Source organism: Somniosus microcephalus, chromosome 20 (genome assembly GCF_052327205.1).
Source record: "Somniosus microcephalus isolate GS21.2 chromosome 20, FLI_Smic_1.0, whole genome shotgun sequence".
NCBI classification, from domain to species: Eukaryota; Metazoa; Chordata; class Chondrichthyes; order Squaliformes; family Somniosidae; genus Somniosus; species Somniosus microcephalus.
In genome coordinates this window covers 18,970,581-18,994,400 of record NC_141006.1, presented here as the reverse complement: position 1 = coordinate 18,994,400, position 23,820 = coordinate 18,970,581, and positions in this window count along the sequence as shown.

Genomic DNA, 23,820 nt, shown 5'->3' with positions numbered 1-23,820 from the left:
CTAAATTTATCTATAAGAATATCACACATATCACATGAATTCAAATAACTAATCACCCGTGTACAATTCCTTAATGACTGTCATTCGTGTGCCTTTTCCTACTCTAGTGCTCCTACACAGTTCTCCCCCAGTGGCTGCAGCACAGCTGGTGGAAGGCTGCTGAGTTTCTGTGTGGGACACATCAGATGACCTTGCAGGACAACCTCAACCAGCTGGGGACCTAGAAGGGCCGGCTGTACACTGCACCACCTCAGCATTGGCGGCAGCAGTCTGGGCTGGCTGACGGGCAGTGACAAGGGCAATGGCAGAGTGGCAGTGGTGGCAGTAGGAATGCTGTCATCCTGAGAGAGGACAGCAGGTTCCTGCTCCACTGACCTACTGCCACTCCCCCGGGGCAGCACCTCAGCATCCCTAGCAATCTGTTGGAGCACAGATTGCTGGCCTGCTGCGATACCATGAAAGTCCCGGTCGACGGTGGTAGACCCAGCCACGATGGCAGGAGTCAGAGCTTGTGTGGCATCAAGCTGAGACTGCATGAGACCAGTCTGAGCTTCCACTGCAGCACTAAGACGTTGGGTTGCTTCCGCCTGTGCTGCAATGGAAGCTGGGACATCACTCATCATGCCCACCATCAGGTCTGGGTCACCACGGTCTCTCTGGGAGTGCACCATCATTTCCGGACTACAAATCCTGGGCTCCATGCTCTGCGTGGAGCCCCATGCAATGTTGGAGGTGGACTCCTCCACGCTCCTTAACATTGCTGAGAGGCTCCCTGGCAGCCTTGCCATTGCACCTATGATCCCCATGTGCATGCCCATCACCCTTCTTCTGAAGGCCTCCCCATCGAGGTCCTCATGTGAGTCCTGTGCAGCAAAACTCACGCGTGAACTCGACGTCTGGGGTGCTGGGCCCGAGCTACCCTTTCCCCCTGGCCTTGCTACAGCCCAATTGTCCCCGCTGCCTCACCCTGTGCTGATCCAACTACTATACTAGTCCCAAAAGAACGTGTAGTGCCAGTATCTGAGCTGTTGACAGATGCAGTGATGAGGTCACTTCTTCCCCCTCCTCTTCTCCCCCCTCACGCTCATCGGTGACCTCAGGGACAGGCTGCTCGGGTGCTTGATGATTATCTGGAAGGTGACACATCTCCCTCCACATAGTCTGGCAGATTGTGGTGAGGGCTTCCTGCCAGTTGCTGGGTACAGGACTGCCCGCCTTCTCTCCACCACAAAAAACAATACCTCCAAAACTTCATCTGAAAACCTCGGGGCTCTCTCCATGCGGCGGCGATCTGCCATCATGATTTGTAAATAGGTGCTGCTTGTGCTTGTTGGAGAAGCTGCACACCCAACAATCTTGAGAATGAGGTGCTGCAGCATCAATGACCCTCCCCTTTAAGTAGTGAAAAAAGCCTGTGGCAATCATTAATTAGACGGCCCCTGATATTGGTCCATCTTTTCAGTGTTACGCCAATGAGCTTGAGTTTTTAGACGAGAATCATGGTTGCAATCATTTTAATGAGGAGTGAGCACGAATTTTGCGTGCATCCTAGATGATTTTCAACTGGCACTACTTAACCATTTTTAGTCTAAACACTGCCCATTTCTTGGCTATAACGAATTTCTAGCCCCTTAAGGTGTTCATTGCGCTTTCATTGAGCTTCATTAGAGCAGTGTAGGAGGCCGAGGACAGAGAGGTCAGAGTGGGAGTGGGCAGAGAATTAAAATGATAGGCAACCGGAAACTCGAGGACTGAATGGACGTGTTCTGCAAAACGGTCACCTAATCTGCGCTTGGTCTCCCCAATGTAGAGGAGACTGCATGGTGAGCAGTGAATACAGTATACTAATTTGAAAGAAGTAGAAGTAAATCGCTGTTTCACCTGGAAGGAGTGTTTGGGGCCCTGGACAGTGGGAAGGGAGGAGGTAAAAGGGCAGGTGTTGCATCTCCTGCGCTTGCACAGGAAGGTGCTGTGGGGAGGGGAAGGGGTGTTGCGGGTGATAGAGGAGTGGACCAGGGTGTCGCAGAGGGAGTGGTCCCATCAGAATGCTGAAAGGGGAGGGAAAGATGTGTTTGGTGGTGGGATCACGCTGGAGATAGCGAAGGATGGTGGGGTGGAAGGTGAGGACAATGGGAACCCTATCATTGTTCTGGGAGGGAGGAGAAGGGGTGAGAGCAGACGTGCAGGAAATGGAACGGATGCAGTTGAGGGCCCTGTCAACAACGGTGGAGGGAAATCCTCAGTTGAGGAAAAAGGAAGACATATCGGAAGCATTGGTGTGGAAGGTGGTGGAGGGAAAGTCTTCAGAGGAGATTATCTCAGTGACAGTCTTGGAAACGATGGCTTGGTGTTCAGTAGTGGGGTCATGGTCCAGGGGGAGGTAGGAGGAGGTGTCAGAGAGTTGGTGTTCAGCCTCCGCAAGGTAGAGGTCGGCTCGCCAAACAACAACAGCGCCACCCTTGTCAGCGGGTTTAATGACAAGGTTAGGGTTGGATCTGAGAGAACGGAGCACTGCAAGTTCAGAGGGAGGTAGGTTAGAGTGAGTGACGGGAGCAGAGAAATTGAGATGGCCGATGTCACGCTGGCATTTCCCAATGAAAAGACCTAGAGAGGGTAAGAGTGGTCCCGGTGGAACGAGAATTCTGAAGACTATATAAATACAAGTGGTCTTGTGTTTGTCTACAATACAACACAACTGCAATTCAAATGGTCATTCATTGGTTGTTAAATGCTTTGGGATGGCCTGAGCAGGTGTTCTCCTTTTGGGGATGGCACTGGGAATGTGCACTTTGACCAGCGGCACCGGGCAAGCCCCAATGTCTCCCTATTAGTTTATTTAAAATAGTCCCGATTCAGGACGCTAAAAGCCCAGATTCAAAAGTGTTCCAATTCAGTTCCCTTGTGAGTTATGCCCAGAGGGCCATGTCAGAATGAACCCTTGTCCCCAGATTAGCTTTGCAGCTCTAGCTGATTGCAGAGAGAGAGAAATCGAGACAGAGTGAGGCAAACAGAAAGAGAAACTGACAGAGAGAGAGAGAGAGACTAGTGTCAGCCATGTAGGATTCGCAAAATTGAAAATTGTCCTATAAGGGTCTATTGGCAGAAAAGGCCTTAATTTTGAAGACTGCTTTAAAAGAAGCCCAGAAAAAGGGGCACACAAAATGGCCACCAGACCCCGTGACCAGCTTTTTGGGACATTTTAAAATGGTTCCTGCAGTCCACAGACAGCTTTTCTGGATTCAGCCCACAGTAAGTTCTGGAATGCAATTTCGGAGAATGCAAAACCAGACTGAACCCCATACATATGGATTGGATGAAGATCCAATCAGATCGGCCTGTAGATAAAGGCCATCAAAATGTTTACCCAGACAAAGGGAAACAGCCTCAAGTTCAAAGGGGGACATCAAGACCCATTAAAGACAATACAAGGTCATTCCAGACCAGAGATGGCAGTTACCGGCCATCCCAAAAGTACTTTAAACACAATGACTACCCCTCTTTGCTACAAGCCCGCCAAAATTTAAACAAAGACTAACCTTGATATGGCGGGAGATAAGGGCCTCCATGAGAAGTATAACTAGAGACCTGGGGTAGCCATTAGGAGAGTTCGGAGGGAGAGCAGTGCGGAAGAGCAAGAAGAGCATTGTAGAGATCATTTTCGAGAGATCGTTCGGGGGTCCGAAGAAGGTACAGTTTGGTTAGGAGTTGGGGTTCAGTAGAGAGGCCGCTCAGACTCGGAAGAAGAAGACGATTCGGTAGACGATTGGGATCGGAGATGTTTTGAGGACTCAGAGTAGCCATTGGTGGTTCAGGTTGAGTCAGCGTCCAGACCCGGGGTGGCTATCGGGAGATCATCGACAAACCCCGGGCCATTGACGAGACGAGAAGACGACGACCCTCCAAGAGGAAACCTTATGAACATGGTCAAACAGATGGGCTCTCTCCACGCCGACGTCCAAGCCTGCTAACATCCAGCCTGTCCGTGTCCATTACCTCGAGGGAGAAAAGAGTGTGTCACAGCCCGCTGCGTTCCACTGACCATGTGGAGACAGGACACCTGAGAGGACCAAAATGCAGACTTCAAAACCTCTATTTTCTAACTGGGACTGGTGATCATGTTTCTGGCCCCTCATAATCTAATTTAGCTAGGCTTAGTGGGTGGGCATTTTAGGGGATAATTAACAATGAGCTGTTGTCCCTCGATGTTCCGTGTGTTTCCCTATTTCATGGTGAACCGTGTAAAGTATAATATGCCTTTGGATATATTGGTTAGTACGGTATTATGATTTGTTTTTCCCTCCCATATACCTTATTTTGGCTTACATTCAATTTTTCCTTTATGCAATAAAATTTCACTTCGTTTCATTAAACTTGGTCTACAGAGTATTCTCTGCATTGTAGTTCCTGCCTCAAAGTCCAGTGTACAGAACCTAAGGGGTGAGTGGGTCGAACCACTCAGTAAATTACTGTGCAAAAGAGAGAGAGGTCTCACCAGAGAGAGAGACCTAGCAAGAAAAACCCCTTACAGAAAATGGCGACCACGGCAGGACATTGGCAGCAGGATTGCAATGTATTAGACCCAGGTTTAAATGGACGAAATGTTATGGATGAGAGGATAGCGGATTATGTTTTTGGCAAGGTAAATCTCACTAAGCAGTGGATTTCCGATCTCTTACTGGACGAGCATCCGGTAGACGCAGTCGTCAGGTGGACAGAGAGTAAAGAACATAAAAAGTCAGTTGAGAAGGCAGTGTGGCTGATGTGCTACAAAAGACAAGTCCAGATTTTGGGCAGAGTCGTTGCAGCGCAGGCAGCCAAGATCAAAACCCAGGCATCAGAAATAGAGGAAAAGGCCATGGGTGGGGAAAAGCTGATCACAGCGCTTCACGCGCTGAATCAGGAATGCCAAACTGTAGCCAGCCAACATCAGGCCAAAGTAGAGTGCCTGGAATGCCAGGTTACTGAGGCAAAGATTCATAAAGCGAGAGTACGGGAGAAAAGCACCCGCCTCGCACAACAGCTAAGAGCGCAGGAGGAGAAAGTAATGGAGGTTAAGGCAGCTTACAAGGTGGCCACCAAGCAGGGGTTTGAAAGCGCAGACCACGGCCCCTGCCAGAAGGTTGTAGAAGACCTAAGAATGGCCCTGGCTAAGGCAAAAGGCATGGTATGCCTCGTAAGCCCAAAGGCAAGTCACATAGACTTCCTGAAGGAATCCAAAAAACCGATTCCACGTGAAGTAGTTGTGGTACCAGCCACTGAACCCTCAGCACCGCCGAGCTATAATGAGGTTTGGCCCGAAGAAGGGGTGGTAGAAGAGGAGAAAGCCGAGGTAGAACCTGAGGAAGAACAATCCCCGGTAGTGAAGCCGGAGCCGGCACCAATGTGTCCTACTCGGCACCAGAGGTACGGTCCGACCGCCGCAAATGGCGATGACGGACCCCTCCAGAACCATATCATACTGCCCCACAGTGCCCAACAAATCAGAGCGATGGTGAGCCACCTCCCAAAACTCTCCGAGAAGGGAGATCCCTCAGTCCATTTCAGGGAGATAGAGCAGACAGCCGCCGTCAATGACTGCTATGGTCCAGAACAGGCTAAGATGTTGCTATTCTCCCTGGATAGTACAATCCTTCAGTACCTCTCAGACGGGAGTAAGAGGGTGCAGAGAGGGTATGAGGAACTCCGGGACGAGGTCCTGGAGGTTATGGGAGTGGACGACGGCAACCCGTTCCTCCGTGTGGAAAGGACTGTGCAGCTAACTGGAGAGCCCCCACGGGTTTTCGCAGAAAGGCTGTGGCCAGTGTATCGGCGCAGCTGTCCGGGCATGCCTGAACGGGCCACAATGAACGATGTCCAGCGGGTTCATTGGCTCCGCTGCCTGGTTGCCAACAGCTTACCGCAGATACAGGCCCAAGCCAAATCTTGGTTTAACCCCCAAGGTCCCGGTACCACAGAGGAGACAGTCTTCGACAGCTCACCATTGCGTATAAGAATTATCGGAGTAAGGAGGCACCTCCCTCTAAGGCAAAAGTGCATGAGGCAAAACCCGCAGCCCCAAGTAAAAAGGAGTGGCACCAGGAGGGGAATCGCCCTCCCCAAGCCAAGCTCAATTGCTTCGGGTTTGGGAAGGATGGACATTGGCGCAGGGACTGTAAAAATCTGTGGAAGGATAATAAGGGAAAATCTCCCACAGCCTAAGCCCAAGCCTAAGCTCAGAACGCCGCCCCAGCACGAGTCCAGGTCCAAGCCACAGCCCCTGTCCCAGAAAAAGGAACCGGTGCAGCTATAGATCCCGCTGCGATAGAATCAATTTTAGAGACAATGCGGTCTCTTATGATCTCACAGGGGAAGATAGCAGTCATCACCGGTCCCGTCGTTCCCGCGGCCCCGACCGCTCCACTCCAGTGACTAGAGCCAGCGCAGCCCGTTTACCTGTGTTCGTTGCGATATGATTTATGGAGGCGACCCCTCGTGGAGATGGAGGTAGAGAAGGTAACAGGGACCTATCTGTTGGATACGTGTCATTGTGCACCGTGATCCACACGGCTAACCCTACCACCTCACCTCTGTCCACCGGGGTTCCATAAATTCTGTCGGGCTTCATGGGCAAAGAACAGGCTGGCGCATTCTCCATCTTCCTCTCCATTCATTTAGGACCACTCCGCACCACGTGGAAGTGTATACTGATGAAGTGGGAGGTGGAGAGTGGAAAAGGGATCCTTGGGTCTGATTTCTTAGTAGAACATGGGATCCTCGTGGATCTTAGAAATCACTGTCTCTGGGGAGCGAGTACAGGTAAGAAAGGCGAGGTAGTCATCATCCCAGGGAAGGAAGGGAAAGGGACCCTATGTACCGTGAAGCCAAAAGAGGGCTACGACCTCGAGCTCATGGTCGCCAGCATCCCACAAGATCTGCAGGCATTCGTGTCAGATCACCTGACTACATTTGCCACTCACAAACACGATTGCGGGAGGGTCACCGGGTTTGAGGTCAGAGTAGACAGGGACCCCATGGCCCGACCCCAAAAACAGTACAACTTCCCCAGGGAAGCGGAGCCCGACATGGAGACAGCAATGTCTTCACTGGTGCAGCAGGGCATGTTGAGGCCGATAGCTACCCATGTAAACTCTCCTTTGTGGCCGATGAACAAGCTGGACAATTCCTGGAGAGCCATGGTAGACTACAGAGTCCTCAATAGTATCATCCCAGCCTGCGCGCCGATGGTAGCAGCAGTTGCCAACCTAATAGGGAGTATTCCAGCATCCACGACCACGTTCACGGTGCTGGATATTTCCAATGGGTTTTGGTCCATCCCTTTAAGGAGGGAGGATCAGTACAAGTTCGCCTTTACTTTTAAAGGGCAACAGTACACCTGGAACTGCTTGCCACAGGGTTTCCATAACAGCCCCAGCATTTTCCATCAATTCATGGCAGGGAGCTTAAAGGAGTTCAGCCAGCCCAATCAGCTAGTGCAGTATGTGGACGACCTGCTCCTGTTCACAGATTCCAGAGAGGAGCATGGCCCACTATTGGCCGAGCTATTGGAGCTGTTAGGCAGAAAGGGTTTCCAGGTAAACCCAAAGAAGGCACGGATCGGCCAGCAGGATGTAAAATTCTTGGGTCTGACCATCCGCGCTGGAGAGAGAGCCATAGACAAGGCTAGACGGGAATCGGTGCAAGATCTACCGATCCCCACCACCGTATCGGGTGTGAGGTCCTTTCTGGGACTGGCCGGGTACTGCAGAGACTTCATTGAGGACTATGCAGCCACAGCAGCCCCGCTGCTCCGACTCCTACACAAAGGAGTGGAGTGGTCCTGGGATGAGGGTTGCCAGGCAGCATTTGAAAAACTCAAGGGGGACTTACAGACCGCGCCAGCTATGGGGGCCATAGATGGGGGAAAAGAGTTTTCCTGGAGGTAGCGGCTAGCGGGGATAACCTGAGCGCTGTACTGCTCCAACAGCGACACGGCAGGCTAAGGCCGGTGGATTACTCCTCCAGGGTGCTCACAGATGTGGAAAGGAGCTTTTCCAATTGCGAGCGGCATCTTTTGGCCATGCATTGGGCTGTGAAAAGGTCTTTGATCTTCACAGGCACCTCTCCCATCACTCTCCTCACCCATCACACACCCACTCGGATGCTTCTGGATGGAAGGATTAAGGATGGGACAGTAAGCAGTGCCTGCATTGCGCACTGGACCCTCCTCCTTTCCCAGATGGAGCTGAAGGTAAAGGGTCTCTGCGAGCCCAAGCTCGCGGCCAACATGATATATCCCGGAACAGCCCATCGGTGTTCCGTAGAAGGGGTATGGGAAGTGAACGTAGGTTTACGGGCCGGGATACATCCCACAGGCCGCGAGATCTACGTAGACAGTTCCAGCATGGTATCTGCTGGCGAACGACTCACAGGGTGTGGAGTTTATGACCCCGCGGCAAACATTGCCCTGGCGATTAAGCTCCCCAGCACTATGAGCACCCAGCAAGCTAAACTGTCCGCAGTGGCGTACGTGGTTACCCACCCCGAGATCTTCCCCACCCCATACACGATTTGCTCGGACAGCATGTTCACATGCAACTCGTGTACGGAGTACCTGGCCATCTGGTCTCACCGCGGATATACCTCTGCGGATGGGCGACCCTTGACCGTAAAGCCCCTACTAGAAAAGATCCTGGCCGCAGTGGGGGAGGAAGGGGAAGTTTTTTCCACAAGGTGAAGGCCCATTCCTCCACGGAACCCCGCAACCAGGGTAACCAGCAAGCGGATACGCTAGCCAGGGAGGGTGCCCACACTGGCACTTTCTGGGATCCCTATGGGTCCAAACCCGTGGCAGTAATCCGAGGCAGGGATGGGACTCAGGGGACCACAGGGGTAACACTGCCCCCAGACCTCAAGACCGTCCAAACCCTAGATCCTGCCCTAAAAACAGTTCTCAATGCCATCACTGAGGGCAAGGAAGTAGAGGGTCCGTACAGTACAGCAGCCCTCTCCATCAAGGAGGGCATGCTCTTCCGAGGGGAACAGTGGGTTGTGCCGCAGCAGCACCGGAGGGAATTCCTTCAACTGGCCCATGAGGGTCCAGGAGCGGGACACCCCAGGCCTGAGGTCACCTGGCAACGGGTAGAACAGGCGGGATGGTGGCCGGGACTTCGGGACGATGTCCGCGAGTTCTGTGCTAATTGTCTTGTGTGCGCTGCAAACAAGCCAGACCCCCAGAAAAGGAAGGTTCCCATGGGACACATCAGGAGAGTAGAGGGACCATGGCAGTCGATACAGGTCGACTACATCAGGCCCCTGGCCACCACCCAGGGAGGCTATAAGTATTGCCTTGTCCTGGTGGATGTGTTCACCAAATGGGTAGAAGCCTTCCCATGCAAAACAGCCACGGCACTTAGTACAGCCAGGATCTTGGTCCGGGAAGTGTTCTCGCGGTGGGGACTACCACGATTTGTGAAGTCTGACCAAGGGAGTCATTTCACCGGCCAAGTGATGCAAAACACCCTCATGCTCTTAGGCATCGAAGGGAAGTGGCACGTGGCCCACAATCCTCTGAGTGCGAGTCAGCAGAGAGTGCTGTGAGTTTGGGTAAGTGTTTGAGTTCTTTAATTGTTATTTCTCTTCAAATCATTCATGATAAGATTACTTAAGCAGTTTAAGTAAAGGGGAAAAGTTAAGTATTTGGGATTCTGTTGGTTTAAGAAGAGTAAAACAAGGTTACACTGCAGTAGGAGTAAATTGGCACAGCAGGCAGTGGAAACCAGTTTTCTAACCAATCAGCAGGGGTGACTCATTTGGCTGTAAACAAACAAACAGTATAAAAAGACCATTGCTAGTGCGAGCAAGCACAGAGTGCGAGTCAGCAGAGAGTGCTGTGAGTTTGGGTAAATGTGTGAGTTAGGGTAAGTGGGGTATTAGGTGCTCTTTTCAAACTTTAACTCTGTGGGTTGTAGTTAATAAGGCCTTTCTGGTGCAGAGTGACTGTTGGTAAACCATTTAACTGGTGTAATTAGAGGGATTGATTTAAATTAAATCCAATTAATTAAAGGGGACACTAGCATCTATAATCGGGCAGAGGGTGTCCATAACTAACAATAAAAATTTTAATTAATTATATAGAATGGAGCAGGTGATGTGTTACTGTTGCGAGATGTGGGAGCCGGTGAACCCCATTGAGGCTCACGGTGATGACGTCTGTGAAAAGTGTCTGCTGCAACAGGAACTCCAGCTCCGTGTTGATGAGCTGGAGTCTGAGCTTCAGACACAGCGACACATCAGGGAGGGGGAGAAGTACCTGGACTCTGTGTATCAGGAGGTGATCACACCTATGAAGTTAATTAATTCAAATGTAGCCCATGGTCAGGGACAGGGCGGTGTGACTACCAGTGAGGCAGGTACGGGGATCCAGGAGGTAGAGCTGGAGGAGCCGCAGCCCTTGCTCTTGTCCAGCAGGTTCGAGGTTCTTACTCCCTGTGGGGACGGGAGCAGGGACTGCAGGGAGGATGAGCAACCTGGCCACAGCACCGTGGAATGGGGGGCCATTCAAGAGGGGGGAGTAACTAGAAATGTTGTAGTGGTAGGGGATAGTATTATTAGGGGGATAGATAGAGTTCTCTGCAGCCGAGAGCGAGAGTCCCGAAGGCTGTGTTGCCTACCCGGTGCCAGGGTTAAGGACATCTCCTCTGGGCTGGAAAGAAACTTGCAGTGGGAGGGGGTGGATCCAGTTGTTGTGGTCCATGTTGGTACAAACGATGTAGATAGGACTAGGAAGCCGGTTCTGTTAAAGGAGAATGAGCAGCTAGGGGTCAAATTAAAAAACAGAACCTCAAGGGTAATAATCTCTGGATTATTACCTGAGCCACGAGCGAATTTGTCTAGGACAAATAAAATTAGAGAGTTAAATGCGTGGCTCAAAGACTGGTGTGGGAGAAATGGGTTTTGCTTCCTGGGACACTGGCACCAGTACTGGGGCAGGAGGGAACTGTTCCATTGGGACGGGCTTCACTTGGCCAGTGCTGGGACTAGAGTCCTGGCCGATCATATAACTAGGGCTGTAGGGAGGGCTTTAAACTAACTAGTGGGGGGGAGGTTCCTAGAGAGCAAATAATAAAAATGACAACAGAGAAGGTCATAGACTTAAGTAGCAGTGGGGAAATTAAAAACCAGAGCGTGTCAGGAAGGGGCAGAAGGTATGGAGTAAAAGGTAAAGTAATAAAAAGGACAAAAGCAGGAACTAAGTGTCACAAAACATATTTGAAAGTTCTCTATCTGAATGCACGTAGCATTCGTAACAAAATAGACGAGTTAATGGCACAAATAATGACATATGGGTATGATCTTGTGGCCATTACAGAAACATGGCTGCAGGGTGACAATGCCTGGGAATTAAACATACCAGGTGATTTAGATCATCAACACAGATACCATCATCACACGTGAGGACACCACCCACCAGGTACATGGTACATACTCATGTGACTCGGCCAACGTTGTCTACCTCATACGTTGCAGGAAAGGATGCCCCGGAGCATGGTACATCGGTGAGACCATGCAGACACTGCGACAACGGATGAACGGACACCGCGCAACAATCACCAGGCAGGAGTGTTCCCTCCCAGTCGGGGAACACTTCAGCAGTCAAGGACATTCAGCCTCCGATCTTCGGGTAAGCATTCTCCAAGGCGGCCTTCGAGACACACGACAACGCAAAATCGTCGAGCAGAAACTGATAGCCAAGTTCCGCACCCATGAGGACGGCCTCAACCGAGATCTTGGGTTCATGTCACGCTACATGTAACCCCACCTGATGCAGGGTCATCCAGACTCGAGTTGACATTGGCTTGTTCTCTCTACACAGATGCGGCTGGACCTGCTGTGATTTCCAGCCAAAAAAAAAGGTTTTTTGTCTGTTTTTTTGTTTTTCATACAGACCCCAGCATCTGCAATATTTGACCCCTTGTGACCCCACCTCATTGTTCTTTGATGTAATGTTTCCCTGACTGACCTGTTTGGACGCCATTCACACCTTTGACTGCTGTGATTATCTCTCTGCTGAGGTGTGATAAATGGCAGTTGGAAAGGTTACCTGTAAACATCTGACATGATTCTCTGACTATATAAGCTGTGTCTCTATGCATTTCTCCACTTCACCTGAAGAAGGAGCAGCGCTCCGAAAGCTTGTGATTTCAAATAAAGCTGTTGGACTATAACCTGGTGTTGTGTGAATTCTTACATTTGTCCACCCCAGTCCAACTCCGGCATCTCCACACCAAGGTTATTTAACGATCAGGAAGGACAGGCAGGAAGGAAGGGGAGGTGGGGTGGCTATGTTAATAAAGGAAAGAATCACTGTAATGCAGAGAAATGATATTGGGTCAAAAGATCAGGATGATGAAACAGTTTGGGTGGAGGTAAGGAAAAATAAGGGGAAAAAAACACTAGTGGGCGTAGTCTATAGGCCTCCGAACAGTTGCAACTATGTTGGACGGAGTATCAATCAGGAAATAGTTGAGGCTTGTAATAAGGGAACATATATAATTATGGGGGATTTTAACTATCATATTAATTGGACAAAACAAATTGGGCAGGGCTGCCTTGAGGATGAGTTCATTGAGTGTATTAGGGATGGGTTTCTTGAGCAGTATGTAACTGAACCGACCAGGGGGCAAGCAGCCTTAGATCTGGTCCTGTGTAACGAGACAGGATTAATTAAAAATGTCCTAGTAAAGGATCCCCTTGGAATGAGTGACCATAACATGGTTGAATTCCATATTCAATTAGAGGGTGAGAAGGTTGGATCTCAAACAAGCATGCTAAGCTTGAATAAAGGAGATTATGAAGGTATGAGAGTGGAATTGAGTAGAGTGGATTGGGAAAATAGATTAAAGGGTAAGAAGATACATGATCAGTGGTGTACATTTAAGGAGTTATTTTACAACTTCCAAAAAAAATATATTCCACTGAGAAGAAAAGGGTGTAAAAGAAAAGACAGCCATCCATGGCTAAGTAAAGAAATTAAGGATAGTATTCGACTAAAAACAAGGGCATATAAGGTAGCCAAATCTAGTGGGAGGATAGAGGATTGGGAAAACTTCAAAAGACAGCAAAAAATAACAAAAAGATTGATTAAGAAAGGGAAGATAGATGATGAAAGTAAATTAGCAAAAAATATAAAAACAGATAGTAAGAGTTTTTATAGTTATATAAAAAGAAAAAGGGTGGCTAAAGTAAATGTTGGTCCCTTAGAGGATGAGACCGGGAAATTAATGGTGGGAAATATGGAGATGGCAAAAACACTGAATGAATATTTGTATCAGTCTTTACAGTAGAAGACACTAAGAATATCCCAACACTGGACAAACAGGGGGCTATAGGGGGGGAGGAGCTAAACACGACCAAAATCACTAAGGAAGTGGTACTCGGTAAAATAATGGGACTCAAGGCAGATAAATCAGCTGGATCTGATGGCTTACATCCTAGGGTCTTGAGGGAAGTGGCGGTAGGGATTGTGGATGCATTGGTAATAATTTTCCAAAACTCCCTGGACTCAGCAAAGGTCCCGGCAGACTGAAAAACTGCTAATGTGACACCCTTATTTAAAAAGGGCAGCAGACAGAAGGCTGGAAACTATAGACCGGTTAGCCTAACATCTGTGGTAGGTAAAATTTTGGAGTCCATTATTAAGCAGACAGTAACAGGAAAGTTGGATAATCATCATTTAATAGGACAAAGTCAGCATGGTTTTATGAAGGGGAAGTCATGTTTGACAAATTTGCTGCAGTTCTTTGAGGAAGTAACATATAGGGTGGATAAAGGGGAACCAGTGGACGTAGTGTATTTAGACTTCCAAAAGGCATTTGACAAGGTGCCACACAAAAGATTATTGCTTAAGATAAAAAATCACGGGATTGGGGGTAATATTCTGGCATGGATAGAGGATTGGCTATCTAACAGAAGGCAGAGAGTTGGGTTAAATGGTTCATTCTCAGAATGGCAATCAGTAACTAGTCGTGTTCCGCAGGGGTCGGTGCTGGGTCCCCAACTTTATACAATCTATATTAACGATTTGGAGGAGTGGACCGAGTGTAACATATCAAAGTTTGCAGATGATACTAAGATGGGAGGGAAAGTAGTGAGTGAGGAGGACATAAAAAACCTGCAAGGGGACATAGACAGGCTAAGTAAGTGGGCAGAGATTTGGCAGATGGAATACAATACTGGAAAGTGTGAAGTTATGCACTTTGGCAGGAAAAATCGTAGAGCAAGCTGTTATCTTAATGGCAAGAAACTGGAAAGTACTGAAGTACAAAGGGATCTGGGGGTCCTGGTGCACGAAACTCAAAAGGTTAGTATGCAGGTGCAGCAAGTGATTAAGAAGGCCAATGGAATGTTGGCTTTCATTGCTAGGGGGATAGAATATAAAAATAGGGAGGTATTGCTTCAGTTGTACAAGGTATTGGTGAGGCCGCACCTGGAATACTGCATACAGTTTTGGTGTCCATACTTAAGAAAAGACATACTTGCTCTTGAGTCAGTACAAAGAAGGTTCACTCGGGTAATCCCGGGGATGAGGGGATGGACATATGAGGAAAGGTTGAGTAGATTGGGACTCTACTCATTGGAGTTCAGAAGAATGAGAGGCGATCTTATTGAAACATATAAGGTTGTGAAGTGGTTGGATCGGGTGGATGCGGGGAGGATGTTCCCGATGATGGGTGAAACTAGAACTAGGGGGCATAGTCTTAGAATAAGGGGCTGCTCTTTCAAAACTGAGATGAGGAGGAACAACTTCACTCAGAGGGTGGTAGGTCCATGGAATATGCTGCCCCAAAAAGCTGTAGAAGCTACATCATTACATAAATTTAAAACAGAAATAGATAGTTTCCTAGAAGTAAAGGGAATAAAGGGTTACGGGGAGCGGGCAAGAATTTGGACATGAGTCTAGGTTCGGATCGGACATGGCCCTGTGGGTAGTGGAGCGGGCCCAGGGGCCGTGTAGCCTGATCCTGCTCCTATTTCGTGTGTCTAATTCTGTTAGATTCAGGAGATGGTTCTGTGATAGTAGATTGGCGGTTAGGATCAGATCAGCCATGATCTTATTGAATGGCGGAGCAGGCTCGAGGGGCCGATTGGCCTACTCCTGCTCCTATTTCTTATGTTCTTATGTTATTCTGTCATCCGGGATCGTGGAACGCATGAACCGCACCCTCAAAGAAAAACTGAGGAAAGAGACGATGGACTCGCCCCAGAAATGGGCGGAGGTCCTGCCTTTAGTCCTCATGGGGATCCGGGCTAGCCAGTCTAAAAGTACGGGGTACTCCCCGCACGAGTCAATGACTGGGAGAGTCATGCGAACCCCCACCCATGTACTAGCCCCGGTGCTCCCTGAGGGTCAGCTCCGAGAGGTAAATCGGGACAAGTTTGCCTGGACCCTTTTTGAGCGCCTGAAACAGATTTATGGGCAAGCAGCTGGGAACATGGGAAAGCAACATCAGGGCAACCGACTGCTGCTCGAACCCCATAAGACACAGGAGTGGGAAGTTGGAGATCAGGTCATGGTGAGAAACTACGCCCGAGTGGGGAGTTTAGAACCACTGTACATGGGGCCCGACAGTTTTGTAGATAAAGCCAGCCCCATGGTATACGCAGTGAAATTGCCCCGGCGCACTAAATGGTTTCACGTAAACCAGTGCAAACTATTTAAGCCAGGTGCAAAAGAGCCAACAACCGAGGCCAGGTCTGAGCGTAAAAATCCTCAGCCTGAGGCATGCAAGAAGTCACAGGCCACACAGGCTGGCACCACAGCCTGCTTGAGGGGAGGAGCTATCCCGCCCACCTGGGAGGTTTCCCCATTGGCATGGGACTCGGACGGGGAGGTGCCCGAAGACCAAGGCCCTCACCCTGACCCGAGCACAGTTAGTGGGGGAGCCCGAACAGCTAGGCCCCGCCCCTGACACGATTCTGAAGGAGGTGGAGTCGGAAGACGGAGATCCCACCCTCGGCTCAAGCTTAGGGGAGGTAGAACTTGGGGGCGGAGATTCTCCACCTGTAGGGACAGGTAGGGAGGAGTCGTCTGCCACAGACCCAGATCCCAAAGGGGCGGAGTCTGAGGGAAGGGAGCCAAAGCCGACAATCGTGGAGAAGCCACGGGCTGTGAGGGCTAAAGTCCCAACCAGAGGTCCACTCGCAAAGGGAGCCTCGCCCGAAGTACCCCCTCGCAGGTCGTCTCGCACGCCTCAGCCAATAAAACTCTGGCCAGATTCCCCCTACTTCAGCAGACACTGACTTGGGAAATCCCTAGAAAGATGCAGTCCCCAATTGGCAGCAAAAGGCTGCAGGGGACTCAAGCTACAGGTCAGTGCGGCCCCGCCACAGGGAGCGGTGAGCTGCAGTCTGAACAGGGATTAGGCAGGCCGCCCGGGGACAGGCGGTGCTGTACGTAAGTTTCGTTAAGTTTAAGTTTGGTTAAGTATAAGGGCCTAGAAATTCAGTGCCCTTAGCACCGGTTTTGCGGCGCTAGAGGGCCTAGCGCTGCAATTGGCGCCGGTTCCTAAATTGCCTGGGGCCCTTCCGCGGCGGTAGACCGGTAGCGCTGCGCCGGCACCGATGACGTCATCGGTGTGCGCAGCGTCCCGGTTGCCGTGGTAACCCGGCCCCAAGCCAAAATTCAGTTGCGGCCGCCTCGCCAGTGGCAGCCGCAACTAAGACTCCGGCAAACGAGTGCTGCCGGAGTCTGCGCTGGCGCTTTAAGGAGGCGCGGCGGCCGGCCGCTTTCCCGCCGGCCGCCTGCCCGCAGCTCCCTCCCCGGACTTCTCCCCACCCCCCCCCCGGAACAGATGCAAGCCCGGCACTTGTCCGAGGTGCCGGGCTCCTTTTTGAGGAGATTTGCGCGGGCCGCGGCCGGGTGCAGGCAGCTCCTCCTTAACGGAAGGAGGAGGCCTGCACTTCCCCAGCCTGCCGCACCGCATCGGGTGCCGCAGCGCCGGAATTGCAGCGCGAAACGGCAGTTAGCGCCCTTTTCCAGGCGCTAAGACCCTTCAGTAGCGCCGGCAGCCGTTTGGGCGCGGCGCCACTGAATTTTTGGCGCGCGCAGGGGACTTAGCGCCGGCACTAATTTCCGGCGCTAAAGCCCTGGCTAAGCCAAAACCCAATTTCTAGGCCAAGGTGTGTAAATTTTTAAGGTGATGGGTGTTATAAGAAATAATTTTGGAATCTGCCCAGCATGTGTGTTTGTTTTGGATCGAGGTCGAAAGACCCGATCATGCCTTCACCTAGGCCAGAATCTCTCGGGAGCCTGGCTGTATCGTTTAATCTGTTGCAGGAACCAAAGGTACCATGGGGCGGATTCTCATCGTGTTCGCGGTGATTGGGTGTAGCTTGGCCTATCGGGGCTACACCAAGGACTCCATCGTGTATGGATGCTCTGGGGACACAGCCCCCATCGCGACTGATGGGACAGGTGAACGGGACGTTGAGGAAACAGCCACCTACTTCCACGAAGGGAGGTGGCCAGGATGGCTGGGGTCGAACTCTACGGGATACTCCAGCCAGTCCGGGTTAGCATACGGAGAGACTTCTCTAATGTGTCCCAGGGTGAGGATCATCGCGCCCAGAGTCAGCGTAACCGTCCGGAGGAAGATTTGTTTAGTATGCAACGGACATGTTCCTTTGGACAGATGGTGGTGGCTTCGGAAGCTGAGTAAGACCATGAAAAACTCCACGGTCGAGTGGGAGTGACTGGGTAACAATACCCATCGGACTATTACGGGGACTCATGGGGGATTGAGTGTCTGTTGGGACAAATGGTGGGAACCAGATGAGGTGATTTACATCTGCCTGTGGGGTTCAGAACGCGTCTGCCCCACAGGCATCTCCATTTTTTTCCAGAGACAGTGGCAGGATGCTGGGAAAGGGATGAGGTTGGACATCAGCACGTGGGTGTGTGGAGTCCCATACTCTCCGATCCCGGTGAATGCCACTGAGCTCATCACCCGCCCCCGCAAGCCCCTGCCCACGATTCCGGTAGCCAAAGCCTGCAAGGAAGGGTGCCCCGCCACTACCAAGGGACCTGGGAATCGACTGGTATTGGTACCCACAGGTCAGATGCTGTACCAAGGGGTGCACTGCGCGGTAGCCTCTGTGATTTTAAACCTCACCGTAGTGCGATTGCCAGAGTGGTGCCCCAAGGAAACGGAGCAATTGTACCAGGTCCTGTTAACAAATATGTTCAGACAATTTTATGAGTTCGACTTTGCCGATGTTGAAAGAGCCGGATTGTACACCACACCACATGAGGTCTTGGACAGGGCAGTGAAACAAAGAAGGGGTACAGTCAATGATATTTTTACCGCCTTTAACACAGGGACTTCCATAATCAACACTCTGGATGACGTGGAGCTGCAGACCCAGATCAATGGTTTAAAAGCGCAGTTAAGAAAGATACTGATGGATGAGAATAAGGTAGTGGGTTCTGAGTTAAATGAGGACCAGGCCATGACACTACACTTAAAAGAAATCATAGCTGAGCTGGAGAAACACGCTAAAACGGTAAATGCTCTCATCAGAGAGGATCGGAATGCATCAGATCAGGCTGCGCAGAACGAGGCGTGCGTGCTGTACGGGGTGTGGTTACTGGGTGAGGGCCGCAGTAATCTGGAGGATTTAAAACAAGGTTTGGTCCCCTCCTGGATCAGCAATAAGCACCTCGCAGCCCTCCACCCTTTTGAGAACGCATTAAGTCCGTGCCAGCTCAGACTAGCTTCAGAGGCCTAACCAGTCCCAGTGGACTGTGGGCGGTCTAATCACACCATTATGGGTATAGTGGTAAGAATGCCGGTTATGGGAAAGACAGCTAAACCCGCCCCGGTATACAGGGTGGAGAACATTGGAGTCATTCAAGGGGGTGCACACATTCGCTACACAGCGGTACCACCTTACGTCATTCGATGGGAGCATGCAATGATGAGTACCGACCTCTCGGGGCGCCGGGGTCGGGGAACACACATCATCCTGTGTCCCCAGCACTTGAATGCCTATTCAAAATCACAGTGCGGGTTCAGAGCTGCTGGCGCGAAGCCTATAAATTGCACCATGGAGTCAATGGCACAAGGCCATGTGCCCCCGCAGGTGGCATATATAGGTGGGACATACTGTGTCACCACTGCAGCGCCCCACTACCAACATGGACAGCACTGCTGGTGTCCGGTCAGTGACAACAGTTTCAGCTTCAAATCCAAGGCAGAAGTTCAAGTGGCCCAAGAGCGAATTGTCCCTATTCCTGAACCTTCCACTGTTCACCTCACTGTCAAGGAAAATTTCACCGATCTGCAACGATCCGTTGCACATTTTGGATATATCATTCCCCCTCTCCCTGAACACCTCACCAAGATACTAAAAGCCGTTGCCGTTTCACAGAAACATTTTTACAGGCTGGAGCAGAAGACATTAGAAATAGGGGCAGATATATTAGATATAGTGACCCCACAGTGGTGGTACCTGATCACTAATATAGAAGTACATTCATGGATTAGGGTAGCCTCCCACATCCTCGTAGTATGTCAGATTTTTATTGTGATTTATTTACTCTTTGTACATTGTAAGAGGGACAAACGTTTCCAGAAGTATGAGAACAGAGGAGAATGGAGGGAGCATTATGTGCGGGTAGACGAGGTGACACCCGTTTAAATTTTGCTGCTATGTATAGAGTTAGAGTTTCCCTCCCTCCTCTATTTTTGATAGTATTTATGTGTGATTTTGTGTGTATTTTCTTTCTTTGTTATTTTTAATGAAGTTTATTATGTGTGTTGTTATTAATAAAAGATAATATGTATGAACCAGGTGGTGTAGGGGTATTAGGCCCCCCTCCATGCCTGGAAATATGTGTGTCAGATTTTAACTCCAATGTATTGCCATCTATAGATGCTTAATGTACACTGTGGGTTTTCTGAAATGGGAAATGCATGTGTCGTGGGCTCATAGATAGGTAAATACAGGGGATGGTTTGATTATGGAGAGTCAGAAAATTTTGCTCACCCAGAATTATGATACCTCAAGCAAGTTATAGTATCATCAGGGGGGACTGTAGGATTCGCAAGATTGAACATTGTCCTATACGGGTCTATTGGCAAAAAAGGCCTTAATTTTTAAGACTGTTTTAAAAGAGGCCCAGAAAAAGGGGCACACAAAATGGCTGCCAGACCCCGTGACCAGCTTTTTGGGACATTTTAAAATGGTTCCTGCAGTCCACAGACAGCTTTTCTGGATTCAGCCCACAGTAAGTTCTGGAATGCAATTTCGGAGAATGCGAAACCAGACTGAACCCCATACATATGGATTGGATGCAGATCCAATCAGATCGGCCTGTAGATAAAGGCCATCAAAATGTTTACCCAGACAAAGGGAAACAGCCTCAAGTTCAAAGGGGGACATCAAGACCCATTAAAGACAATACAAGGTCATTCCAGACCAGAGATGGCAGTTACCGGCCATCCCAAAAGTACTTTAAACACAATGACTACCCCTCTGTGCTACAAGCCCGCCAAAATTTAAACAAAGACTAACCTTGATATGGTGGGAGATAAGGGCCTCCATGAGAAATATAACTGAAGACCTGGGGTAGCCATTAGGAGTTTGAGTTCGGAGAGAGAGCAGTGCGGAAGAGCAAGAAGAGCATTGCAGAGATCATTTTCGAGAGATCGTTCGGAGGTCCGAAGAAGGTGCAGTTCGGTTAGGAGTTCGGGTTCGGTAGAGAGGCCGCTCAGACTCGGAAGAAGAAGACGATTCGGTAGACGATTGGGATCGGAGACGTTTTGAAGACTCAGAGTAGCCATTGGTGGTTCAGGTTGAGTCAGCGTCCAGACCCGGGGTAGCTATCGGGAGATCATCGACAAACCCCGGGCCATTGACGAGACGAGAAGATGATGACCCTCCAAGAGGAAACCTTATGAACATGGTCAAACAGATGGGCTCTCTCCACGCCGACGTCCAGGCCTGCTAACATCCAGCCTGTCCATGTCCATTACCTCGAGGGAGAAAAGAGTGTGTCGCAGCCCGCTGCGCTCCACTGACCACGTGGAGACAGGACACCTGAGAGGACCAAAACGCAGACTTCAAAACCTCTGTTTTCTAACTGGGACTGGTGATCATGTTTCTGGCCCCTCATAACCTAATTTAGCTAGGTTTAGGGGGTGGGCATTTTAGGGGATAATTAACAATGAGTTGTTGTCCCTCAATGTTCCGTGTGTTTCTCTATTTCATGGTGAACCGTGTAAAGTATAAGATGCCTTTGGATATATTGGTTAGTACGGTATTATGATTTGTTTTTCCCTCCCACGTACCTTATTTTGGCTTACATTCAATTTTTCCTTTATGCAATAAAATTTCACTTAATTTCATTAAACTTGGTCTACAGAGTACTCTCTGCATTGTAGTTCCTGCCTCAAAGTCCAGTGTACAGAATCTAAGGGGTGAGTGGGTCGAACCACTCGGTAAATTACTGTGCAAAAGAGAGAGAGGTCTCACCAGAGAGAGAGACCTAGCAAGAAAAACCCCTTATAGCCATGGCACATTTGCCCACTCCAGGGACATGAGCACAGAAATCCAGGCTGACACTCCACTGCGGCACATCAGAGGTGCTGTCTTTTGGATGAGATGTTAAACCGAGGCCCTGTCTGCTCTCTCAGGTGGATGAGAAAGAGCCCATGGCACTCTTTTGAAGAAGAGCAGGGGAGTTATCCCCGGTGTCCAGGCCAATATTGATCCCTCAATCAACACCACTAAAATAGATTATCTGGTAATTATCATTTTGCTGTTTGTGGGACCTTGCTGAGTGCACATTGACTGCCACGTTTCCTACATTACAACAGTGACTACACTTCAAAAGTACTTATTTGGCTGTAAAGCACTTTGGGATGTCCTGAGGTCGTGAAAGGCGCTGTAGAAATGCAAGTCTTTCTTTTTTTCAGACAGAGACAGAGAGACAGTGTGTAGGGGGTGGTGTGGGTTGGGGCGTGAGCCCAGTCAGTTATGCCCCTGACTGTTTGTGAGCGGTTCGAATCGCTCCCACGCCCCTGGGTTCTAGACACAGGGCTTAGGTACAGGCGGCGATGCAGAAAAGACTCGAGTAGACAGGTGGTTTGGATGTAAGAAAACCAAGATTTTATTGAAATAGAAAATTAACACAAACTTATGAGAAGTCACTAGTATAAAATTACAGGCAAATACAAATAACTATACTTATACAGGGAATGGGGAACACACGGCACATCGAGGGAAAACAACTATCTTAACAATCCCCATATCCTTAACCCACCCCTTATACCTAACTAGATTAAGCTATGAGGGGCCAGAATTCATGCTCACCAATCCAAAGATAAAAGCCAACTGTTAACGAGTGCGAGTTTTGAAGTCTGGTTTCTGGTCCTTCTAGGTACCCCGTCACCACGTGGTCTTCAGGGGCGCAGTGCTGGGTCTGCTACTGCAACACTCCTTCTCCCCTCCGCTGCCGTCGTCGTCTCGTCGTGATGGGTTCTCCTCTTCTTCTCCCTTGGGCGGTCGGCGGCGGCACCGTTGTGCCTACAGGGCAGTTGGCAGTTTTAACTGCCTAAATTTTCCTACCCAAGCTTAAGAACGCCAGTCTATTCGTCATGGCGTGGCCACCTGCATTTTCGCAGTGTTCAATGAGGAATGTTCGTCTTCCCAAGCGCCAGCTTATAACTAGGCGCTTGGTTTTCTTATTGATACGTTTTTCGCTGCCCTGCTCTGCCCTTATCGAGTTATTATCGTCTTCTTTGTCTCTGCTCGTCTTGTCTCATCGGACTACTATACAAGTCCTGGGCTACCTGCTTGACTTCGTCTCGCCCCTTTCTGTGGCCTGGGCGTCCTGGATGGCTATGGACTTGGCTCTCGTTCCCCTCCCCTGTCCCCTCCCCTGCAGTTGGTATGGTGTAACTGGCTACTGAAAATCTGCTCTGGGGAGAGAACCCACCACGAGGCCAGGGCACGAGTATGAGCGGCAGCCCACGAGGCCGGCACCATGAGAGCATAGAGCAGAGTCAAGGGCAAGAGCGAGAGAGAGAGATTGCTACCCGGGGCCTTCAGTTATACTCCTTACGAAAACCCTTATCTGCGCGCCAAATCAGGTTAGTTCATTGTTCCAATCTTGGCAGGCTAGTTTAAATAATTGTAGCAATCTAAACTAACTGTTTTTAGATGGCCGTGATCGCACCTACAGGCCTGATGTCTGAGCTGTATTGTTATTAATGCATCTTAATCGGCCTGCCCAGCCTCGATGGCTTCCTTAAGCTGTTTCCGATTGGTTATGCAAACAACTTGATGGCCTCAAGTATAGGCCTAACTGGTTTTGGTCTGTCTGCGATTTGGCTTAATGCATAATTCAGAGTTCTGTCTGCTTTTCAAAATACAAAGTCCTTCTTCACAGAAACTGCAGCTTAGGTTTTGATTTCCCCAAAAGCTGCTTGTGCCACAGAGTACAAGCTTTTAAAATCTTGCAGGCTTTTGGCCAGGAGGTGGGGACACCATCTTTGGGTACCCTTTTTCTTAAAATGTCCATGCAGGGTCCCTTTTATCAATAATAACCTTTGGGGAAATGTAGAAATTTTGTGAATCTTACACTCTCCCTGTGATACTAAAACTTGCTTGAAGTATCAATTTTACAAGGTGAGCTAAATTTTTCTGACCCTCCATAGTCAACCTTCCCCTGTAATTACCTATCTAATATACCCACGACACATGCCCTTCCAAATCCGCAAAAAGGTAGTGTACATCAGCATACAGAGAGTAAATTACAGACTTTACACACAGATCCAA